The following is a 9,590-nucleotide window of genomic DNA, read 5'->3' as shown; positions in this document are numbered from 1 at the left end:
CTGGTGGATGCAATATATGTGGAGTGCACCAGCTGATGGTGGTAGTGTCTGTGGAGATGCATCCCCACCGGCGGCTGGTGCTTCTTTCCCACATGCAGCTGCTGGAGCTACAGAGCAAAGACAGAGAGGCTCTTTGTAGGAGTTTGGAACTTTTCAGAGATAACGTGCACTGTACCAAGTGGCTGTGTGCTGCCCAGGCTCAAATCACGGTTTGCGTGTGCCCAGGGACCATGGTAAATTGGCTAGGTAGGCCCTGCTACAGGTAGCTATTGGCTGAGCCATCTGTCCCCACCCCCTCTGCAGGAGCAGGCAGCTTGCTTGCTGCCTGGAGCAGGTAGCCTGCCTTCCCCATCCCCTCAGCAAGCCAGGTCAGGGCTGGCTCCTGCCAGCAGCTGCCAAGGCAGCACTGGCCCAGCTCCCACCACTTCTTCTCCCTACAGGTCAGTTTTCTCTTGTGCCACAAGTCCTGTGGTGCTCAGGTTCAGGGGTGAGGGACTCCCACCTAGAGGAAGTGAAGTCAAGTGGCCCAACTATAAATTCTGCTCTTGGTAATGTTAAGGGGCAGAGCACACCTTGTGCAGTTTGAGTTATGGTATAGCCTAGGGGCTTGCATTTTTTACTTTTGTTTATAACACTGGTGGTTTGGGTGAGGCTGTTGAGGAAGTAGGAGGCCTCATTGGGGGCCCACTACAATGTAGGGGCCCTGGTGCCAGAGAGGGTGTGGTGTTTGGGGGGGGGGGGTGCATGGGCCCCAGCACCAGAGAGGGCGCAGAGACCAAGACAGAGCTGCAGAGGGCCATGTCTGGGGGGGGTGGGGGGGGAAGGATGGACAGACACCACCCCCCCGAGGCTTGGGGTGTAGTAAAGGGGTAGTTTGGAGCCACACATAGCCCATAAGGCTAGGGTGTCTTGACACATCCATTGTGAAATGGTACCCACGGGGGTTCTTGAGGGTCTATCAGGTCTGTGTCCAAGTGGAGTTGAAGGCAGCCTCCCTATTTTTTAAAATTAAATCAAGACGTGGCAGGTGAGAATACAGGGTGCCCATCTGGCTGAATTGGCATGGTCAAGGGTCCTTGGGGATAACATGGCCATCCTTAGGGACCCCATCCCATGACACTGTCTAGTTCTGTACTAAATTTCTCTGGCTTCTGGAAAATATTCCTTTTGCCTGAAGAATGCACTTGGAGGAAAAGGTGATTACAAACAGTCAGCATGGATACACCAAGGGTAAGTCATACCTGACCAACCTGATTGCCTTCTATGATGAGATGACTGGCTCTGTGGATACAAAGAGACCAGTGGATGTGGTGTACCTTAATTTTTTTTTTTTGATTTTTTTTTTTTTTTTTAACAAGGCTTTTGATACAGTCTCCCACAACATTATTGCAGACAAGCTAAAGACGTACAGGCTGCATGAATGGACTGTAAAGTGGATAGAAAACTGGTTGGATCATCAGGATCAGAGGGTAGTAGTCAATGGCTTGATGTCTAGTTGGCAGCCAGTATCAAGTGGAGTGCCCCAGAAGTGAGTCCTATGGCTGGTTTTGTTTGATACCTCCACCAGTGACCTGGAAGATGGAATAGAGTGCACCCTCAGCAAGTTTGCAGTTGACACCAAGCTGGGGAGAGTAATAGATAAGCTGGAGGATAGAGTTAGGATTCAGGGAGACCTAGACAAATTGGAGGATTGGACCAAAAGAAATAAAAGACCTGGCTAGACAAAGCTTTGTCTGTGGTGATTTTTAGTTGGGAATGGTTGAGCTTTGAGCTGGGGTTTTGACTAGATGACCTCCTGAGGTCTCTTCCAACCTGAATTTACTATGATTCTATAAATGCAAAAGACTGACCAGACAGGTCAACTAAGTAATGACCTGCGGAATACACTGTGGAATGGTAGCAAAAGAACTATTACCACTGTTAGAGCTATTCATAGATATTGCAGTCAGAACAGACCTCAGCAGATCAAGTTGGATGCCTTGCCCCAGGCAGGAAAGAGCACTGGTGTCAGATGACCCCGAGCCAGGTGCTTGTCCAGTCTCCTCTTCAAGACTCCCAAGGTAGGGGAGAGCACCACTTCCCTTGGAAGCCCGTTCCAGATTCTGGCAACCCTTACCATAAAGAAGTTCTTCCTGATGTCTTACCTGAATCTGCTCTCTGTCAGTTTGTGGCCATTATTTCTAGTTACTCCAAGGTTATCTACATTTTCTAGACCCTCTCAAGGTTATCCACATCCCTCTTGAAGTACAGTGCCCAAAACTGAATGCAGTACTCCAGCTGCAGCCTCACCAGTGCTGCATAGAGGGGAAGTATCACCTCTGGACCTGTTTGTGATGCACCTGCTAATGCAAGATAAAGTGTGGTTAGCTTTACTAATCGCTTCATCACATTGAGAACACATGTTCATCTTGGAGTGAACTATGACTCCGAGATCCCTTTCTGCTACAGTGCTGCTGAAAGGGTCATCCCCCAGCCTGTAAGTGTGTTGGTGATTCCTTCTCCCTAGGTGCAGCACTCTGCATTTGTCCTTGTTGAATTGTACCCTATTCTGTTCTGCCCACTTCTCCAACCTGTCCAGATCTACCTGGATTCATTTCCTTGTCCACTAGTGTGTTTACTTTACCCCCTCTTTTGGTGTCATTTGTGAATTTGGACAGTGTTCTCCACACCCTCATCCAAGTCATTGATGAAGACATTGAATAGCACCGGTCCAAGGACCAAACCTTGGGGAACTCCACTGCCCACATCTTTCCAGGTCAATGCCAACCTATCTACCACCACTCTCTGGGTGCATCCCATTAGCCAATTTGCCACCCACCTGACCATGTAATCATCTACATCACAGCTGCTCAGTTTATTTATGAGACTAGGATGAGATACTGTATCAAAGGCCTTCTTAAAATCCAGGTAGATGACATCTACCTTGTGCTCTGCATCTAAGCATTTTGTGACCTAGTCATAAAGTAACAAGGATAGTCAGGCAGGATCTACCTGCTATGAACCCATGCTGGTTGCCCTTCAGCATTATTTTTCATGCTGGACTTCCACAAATGTGATCCTTAATTTTTTTTCAAAAGTTTTCCCAAGGATACAGGTGAGGCCAACTGGCCTATAGTTACCCAGATTCTCCTTTCTCCCTTCTTCAAAACAGGGACTACATCGGCCCTCTTTTAGTCCTCTGGGACCTGACCTGACCTGAGCAGCATGAGTGCTCAAACAACCATGCCTGTGGTTCTGCTATGACGCTGGCCAATTCCTTCAGCACCCTTGGATGAACATCATCCAGGCCTGCTGACTATAAACACATCCAGCCCCTCCAAGTGTCCCTTCACTAAGTCGGTGCTATCAGTTGGTGGGCTGGTTTCCCTCCTATGCTAGTCTATAATCCATTTGGGAGACTTGTCCCGATCCATGTTCAGGGATATGGAAGCAAAAAACTTATTGAAGAGCTCAGCTTTGTCCCTCCTATGACCAATTGCCCTAATCTGCCCCGTAGGGGTCCTATGTTACACTGCAAATTATGCCCGTTACCTATTATGCCAGTACTTATTGTCCTCGCCTCCAGTAAAATAGCAGAACTACTGTTTTAACACCAAGTTGTTCAAAATTGCTCTGAGCAAGGGGTAAGGCAATGGGGAAATTACATAGCCAATGTCTAGTCTATGCAATGGCTTGCAGTGCTGCTACTACTGGAAGAATTGTCAGTGTGCTAGCAACAGGAGAGATTTAAAAAAAAAAAAATCCATTGTAGACACAGCCAGTGAGACCTCCATCAGCATCTCAAGGCCACAAGGCAGTTTACATAGGCCATTTAGTGCTGGCTCTGAGTCTCAGATAAACTGATCCAAACTGTATGAAGTTTAGAGTCCAGAACAGTCCTAATATATGTCAGTAATTGTTTAAAGAACTACTTGTAGATACAGGGAGCAAAGCTCACCTTCAATTACCAAAACACCATCTATATTTATGAAAAAGGCTGGGTGAATTTCACTATCTCAGCCAGAGAGTGTTTATAGAATGCTTCATTATGTCTGCCATTCTGTGCAAGAGAGGATACTGGTTCATCTACATAATAGTTGATTCATTATATAAGTGGGGAAAATGAAACAAAAGCTAACAACGACGTTAGGAGCAGGGAGGCCCCAGCAAAAACGAGGAACACGGGAGGTTTTATGTGTCTTGTGGCGGTGTTTTCTATAGGCTGTCAGTGCTCCAAAAGCAGTGTACTCAGGAAAGTAACACCACACCTCTCTTTCAGCTACCAGTGGTTCACTTAAGAAGTAGGGCTCTGGAAGCCATGAGCAAACTTTGTAAGCTGAGGAGAGAGTGACTATGACAAGGGATGTTTGAAGGGAAAGGGAGCAAATCTATGGAAAGGAACAGAATATCTTAAAGTTTATAGCCAGAGCTTATGAGGCCTGTTGGGATAATTAAAAATTAAAATGAGCTATTTTAAGTCTACATGGGTAAATACATTTTTTAAAAGGAATCCCATCATGTTTTCTTTCACTTAAATATCTTTGAAGTGTTAATTTGATTCTTTGAGTCACTAATTCCAACATATTCCAGTGTCTGACTCAGTGTATCCAGAATTTTTTAATAAATTTGTTTTTAAAGAAGAGATTTTTCTGATCTCTTGCTGAAATTTATAGGCTCTGTCCAGTGAAGGAGCAACCAAGGGTCTAACCCTGCAAACAATGACACAGAAGAAAAGGTGTAAAAAGGTCCCTGGCTTGCCATTCTTAACGTTTTGAGCACAAATGTGATTATTATTTTTTTTTTTTCCCTTCCAAGATTACAGCATCCTCAGGGCAGTTCTGTGCCCTGGGCACCAGCACCGCATGGGGCAGTGCTAGTTGCCATGCTGCTGACAGTGTGGCCAGATGCCAGCTGTGGCAGTGGATATTTTTGTGCTCCCTCACAAAGGCAGTACCCAGGATTGCTGCCCTGGTTGCACCCCACTTTCCCCCCACCCACCATATTATGATAAACTACCCAGTGCCCTGCTATAATAGATATCATACAAAATGTTTTTTTCTGCATGCCAAACGCAATAAATCCTAGAAACTGTATTCTAAACTTAAGGTAAGCGTGACACTTAACTAACTTACAGCCAGTCTCTGTGGGATCATAGATAGAGTTTTGGAACTACAAGGAATCTTCTATTTCCATCCTCTATCCCAACATCTGAAGTTTATTATTGCAACATTATAAACAGCTGTACAATAAGATGAAACACTCAGGCTTACTTCTTTGCTGCTCATACAGCTGTTTGAAAGTAAACATGTGGGATCTTCCAGATGCTACGGTGACAGACTGCTTCAAGCAAATTTGGAACACAGTAAAAACTATGCAGCAGGGCTGTCTGGGATCAGTATTCAGTGTGCATCCTTCTTTTCACTTATCTTCGTCACCCGTGGTTTTTTGTTTTTTTTTTGCCCAAATTCCTATGCCATGTGCCAATTTTGGGAAGTAGGGGGTCCTGACACTCTCTTAATAACTAACATGATCCTGGATACAATTATAGGGTTAGTAGAAGAAAGGCTACACATGAAAGGTTGGAATTTGTGATATGTCCTATTAGGTCCATGGTAAAAGGGGAGATCTTGATTCCCTAAGGAACTCAATGGTCATTGCAAAACTCAGCCACTGTAAATCCCCTCATGCTCTAGCTATGGACTGAATTGGACTCAATAGGAGACCACCTCATTTCTTGCAGTGGGTGTACAGACAAGATACTTCTTGAAGTTGCAGTTTTAGCATCATTATGGGATAACAAATTAATATCATGGGTTCCTGACAGTTGGAAGAACCCATCTTTAACAGAATTTTTGTGTTCTTTTATAGGAAGCTGAATAGATGATTCTTGTGTAAGATGCTGATTTAGATCATCCTTTCCCACACAGACTGTTAAAGAATGAGGACAGAGTAAGCCAGGGAACTCCATGACATTGCCTCATAATATTTCCAGAAAACCATTCTTTCAGCTGCAAGAACCTAATAAACATGGGGAAAGAAGTTACCTACATGTGGAGGGAAATCCCTTCTAGGTTGTCCCACTTACCTACCTTTCCTCATGGCTAAAACTCCCAAGGCTGAACAATGGCCACAGTAAAAGGGTCTTCTCAAATGGTGAAAACTGTACCTTTAAATAGTGACTCCTTTTTCAACATTTCTGCACTAGTATAGCACTATTGATGTAAAATTACTTAATTTGCATTGGTGTAGCAATAAAATTACATCTGATCAAACAGAGCCCCCTAACCCCTATTAATGAGCACAGGGCGCAAGTTGCAAAGAGGTGGACTACAGGGTTGTAAAGCTGCTAGTAGGGTGGAGGCTTCAGATACAGACCACAAGAAGCAAAGCAGTTAGCCTGTTACTTAGTAAGGAGAAACCCCTGTGCCCCATCAGGGAGGGGGAGCCAGGAAGGGGTGGAATCAGGCAGGGGATTTAAACAACTCCTAGGCTCAGGATAGTCTCAGAGAAGGAGCTCTGAAGGGACTGAGTGTTCCATCAGAGGATGTTTGGTTACTTTGTCAATATTTTTTTGTGTTAGCTGTGAGGTCTGGGGTGGCTTTAGGAAAGGTGGAAGACCACTGAAGATGTCCAGACGGAAAGAGTAGATTGTACTACTGGCTTGAGGACTTCTAGCCCTGTGCATAGGGGGAACGGTGCTGAGGGCCCCAATCCAGTATGTAAGGCCCTAGGGGACTAATCCTGAGTGTGAGGTGGACTAAGTAAGACTCCAGAGGGACAGAGTAGGCCAGACCGAAGAGCCCAGTGATGAGCATGGCAGAATGAAGCATATAAAGGTTCACTCTGGCAGTATGAGAGCAGCTTCCCAAATGTGTAACAACATCAAAGAGTAGCAGGTGAGAGCAAGGGAGGTGACTGTCGGGAGTAACCAGAGTGGGCTAAAAGGTCTTAGTAGGCTGCTAGAGGGCACAAAGTGCTGTGAGGAAACTGAGGCCTGTTACAGAGGATTACAGGGTCAGGCATCAGTCTTGGAATCAGTACAAGTTTGCCAGGGATTTGGCTCAAAACCATTTGTAAATGAACTTATACCGCTATAGCACGGCAAAGTAATAGGAGCAAAAATAAAGTGCAACTCTTAAGTCTCAGGGCACAATGAGAGCCTTTAAATAAAAGTAATGCTTTTGGATTCTAATAACATCCCTTTCTATGTCTGAAGAATTAGTACAAAGACATGTTATATATACAGAAGGGAAAAATACACATGCTGTATTGCACCTGCATAGCTCTTGCTGATGGTGCTTTCTTTCAAGCAGAAAATGCTGCGTATGTTGCTTGATTTTTGGCGAATATGTCTCTGTTATATGATGGTAATATTAACATGTGTGACAAGGCAAAAACAAAATGCCTCCTTTAATGGATGAATGCAGCTTACCTGCCTGATTGTTCTATAAATATTTTCAGTCATGGAAACATTCTGAGCTTGTAGAGCTTTTCCTACAGGCTGTAGTAAATGTTTGTGCTGCTGTTAGGTGTGGAGTCAAGAGGACCTGCTAGAACTCTCAGAACCTGGCTACTCCTAAAACTCACCTGGCCTTCTGCAACCAACATGCCTTCAAAGCTGACATCAACCTACCAAATCAAAACATCTCTAATGGGAACTGCAGGTACTCAGCACCTCTAAAAACAAGCTCACTTTTACTTAAGTGCCCAAGCTTGAAAAAAAAATTAGTTTAAGCACTTATCTGCACAGAATAGTCACACTATTCTAAGTATACAGGTCCTGATAACATGGCAGAACTTACCTTAGCCCCTAGCGTGGGAGCAGTTGCACCAGTATTAATGTGCTTATCCTAACATAGGTTACGCAACTTGAGTAGGGGATGTAATGCATTTGTGTAGTCAACATCACTCCTATGCATCAGGTAATGGCATGGAGTGTCATTGTATCCATGCTAGTTGAAGAGGTATATGAGAAGCAAGGGCTTTTTTGTGATGTCTTTTACTTGACCAATTGTATAGGTGGAGAAGGTATTAGACAAGTTTTTAGGCACAAAGTAGAAGGAAGTTTGGTCAAGTAAGAACAATCACCAAATCCCCCCCAACATTGTTTATTAGCATAATTTAACAGCAAAGGAAGTTTAGGTTAGATATTAGGAAAAACTTTCTTACTAGGAGTAATAAGGCACTGGAACAAGTTACCCAAGGAGGTTGTGGAATCTACATCCTTAGAGATTTTTAAGACCTACGTAGACATAGCCTTGGCTGGAGTGAGATAATTGGGGCTGGTTCTGCTTTGAGCAGGAGGTTGGACTAGGTGACCTAAGGTCATTCCAATCCTCATTTTCTATGATTCTATGGTGACTGTACTTTATAACAGTACCCATGCTCCAAGTTTTGCCTATAGCTCACATTTTAACAAACCTCAATAATTATCTGTGTAGCCATTCAGTGCATAAACTACTTAAGCATGTAGCATCTTTCAGCCTCACTGTCTCTTTTATGTACCTAAGAACTGCCATTTACTGGCTCAGGCAATGGGTCCCATCAAACCCAACACACAGTGGGCCTCTTGGATTTATTTGAGGGCTGGTGGGTGCTGGCCAGAGTGTTGTGCTCCAGATCCATTTTTATTAACCTATGCCCTCACTACACTACCCTTTCCATTTTCTCTTTATCTGTCCCCCGGAATTAGCTGATATGTCGTTAGTAGTCTAGTGTTTTGTGTACTATGCTATTAGTATAGCATAGTATAGTATAAGTATTATATCACATATAATATACAAGTATAGTTTTAGTATTCTAATATTAGCATTGTATTATATAGTATTTTGTGATGGCCCTAAGCCCATAATGTCCTGGCATATCAAATAGCCCCATCTCACACCATGAGCTCCTTGGACTCATTCAAGAGTGGGTGGGGACTGGCTGGAGTGCTCTGCTCAGTGCCTTCCCCCTGTAACACTCACTTTTAAACTTTGGGCAAAGTCCAAACAGTCTAAAAGCCTGAGCCTGGATTGACAATGGAGTTAGCATAATAATGTCAATCCAGAATAGTAAAAGTGTCCAAAATGTGTTCCCCAAACTCTGATAAGTTGTGCACCACTAATTTAAAATGATACACCCTGAAGTACCACAAGCAAAACTTTGTCATATCAAGTAATTATAATAAATCTGCTTATGCGTACCACTGACAGGCTATGTGCCACCGGTGGCACCTGTACCACAGATTGGGAACAGCTGTACTATGGGTTTTTGGTTATAGCTGTATTGGTCTTTTCCTCCCCTTCCCTTCCCTTCCCTGCTTTACCTTCTGGTTTCCTAATTTCCACCTATTTACATTCTCACTGACATCCTGTCACACTTCCAGCTTCTCTCGTTCCTTGGAGTTCCAGAGCAGCACAGACTCCCTGTGCCTGAAGACGGGCATCTGAAAGCTTGCCAAGAACTTTTTTCCAACTATTCAGCTGGTCTAATAAAAGATACCACATCTACCTGTTAGAAATATTATTAAAAATGCATTATCAATAGCAGATTTAGGAAAAAAAAAACACAGCTGCTACCCCTCCTTGTCTCCTTAATGGGAGAGGGAAGGGGGGGGTTGGAAATTGAAG

This window comes from Crocodylus porosus, unplaced genomic scaffold, assembly GCF_001723895.1.
Source record: "Crocodylus porosus isolate Cpor-Errol unplaced genomic scaffold, CroPor_comp1, whole genome shotgun sequence".
NCBI classification, from domain to species: Eukaryota; Metazoa; Chordata; order Crocodylia; family Crocodylidae; genus Crocodylus; species Crocodylus porosus.
This window is presented reverse-complemented; position numbering follows the sequence as displayed.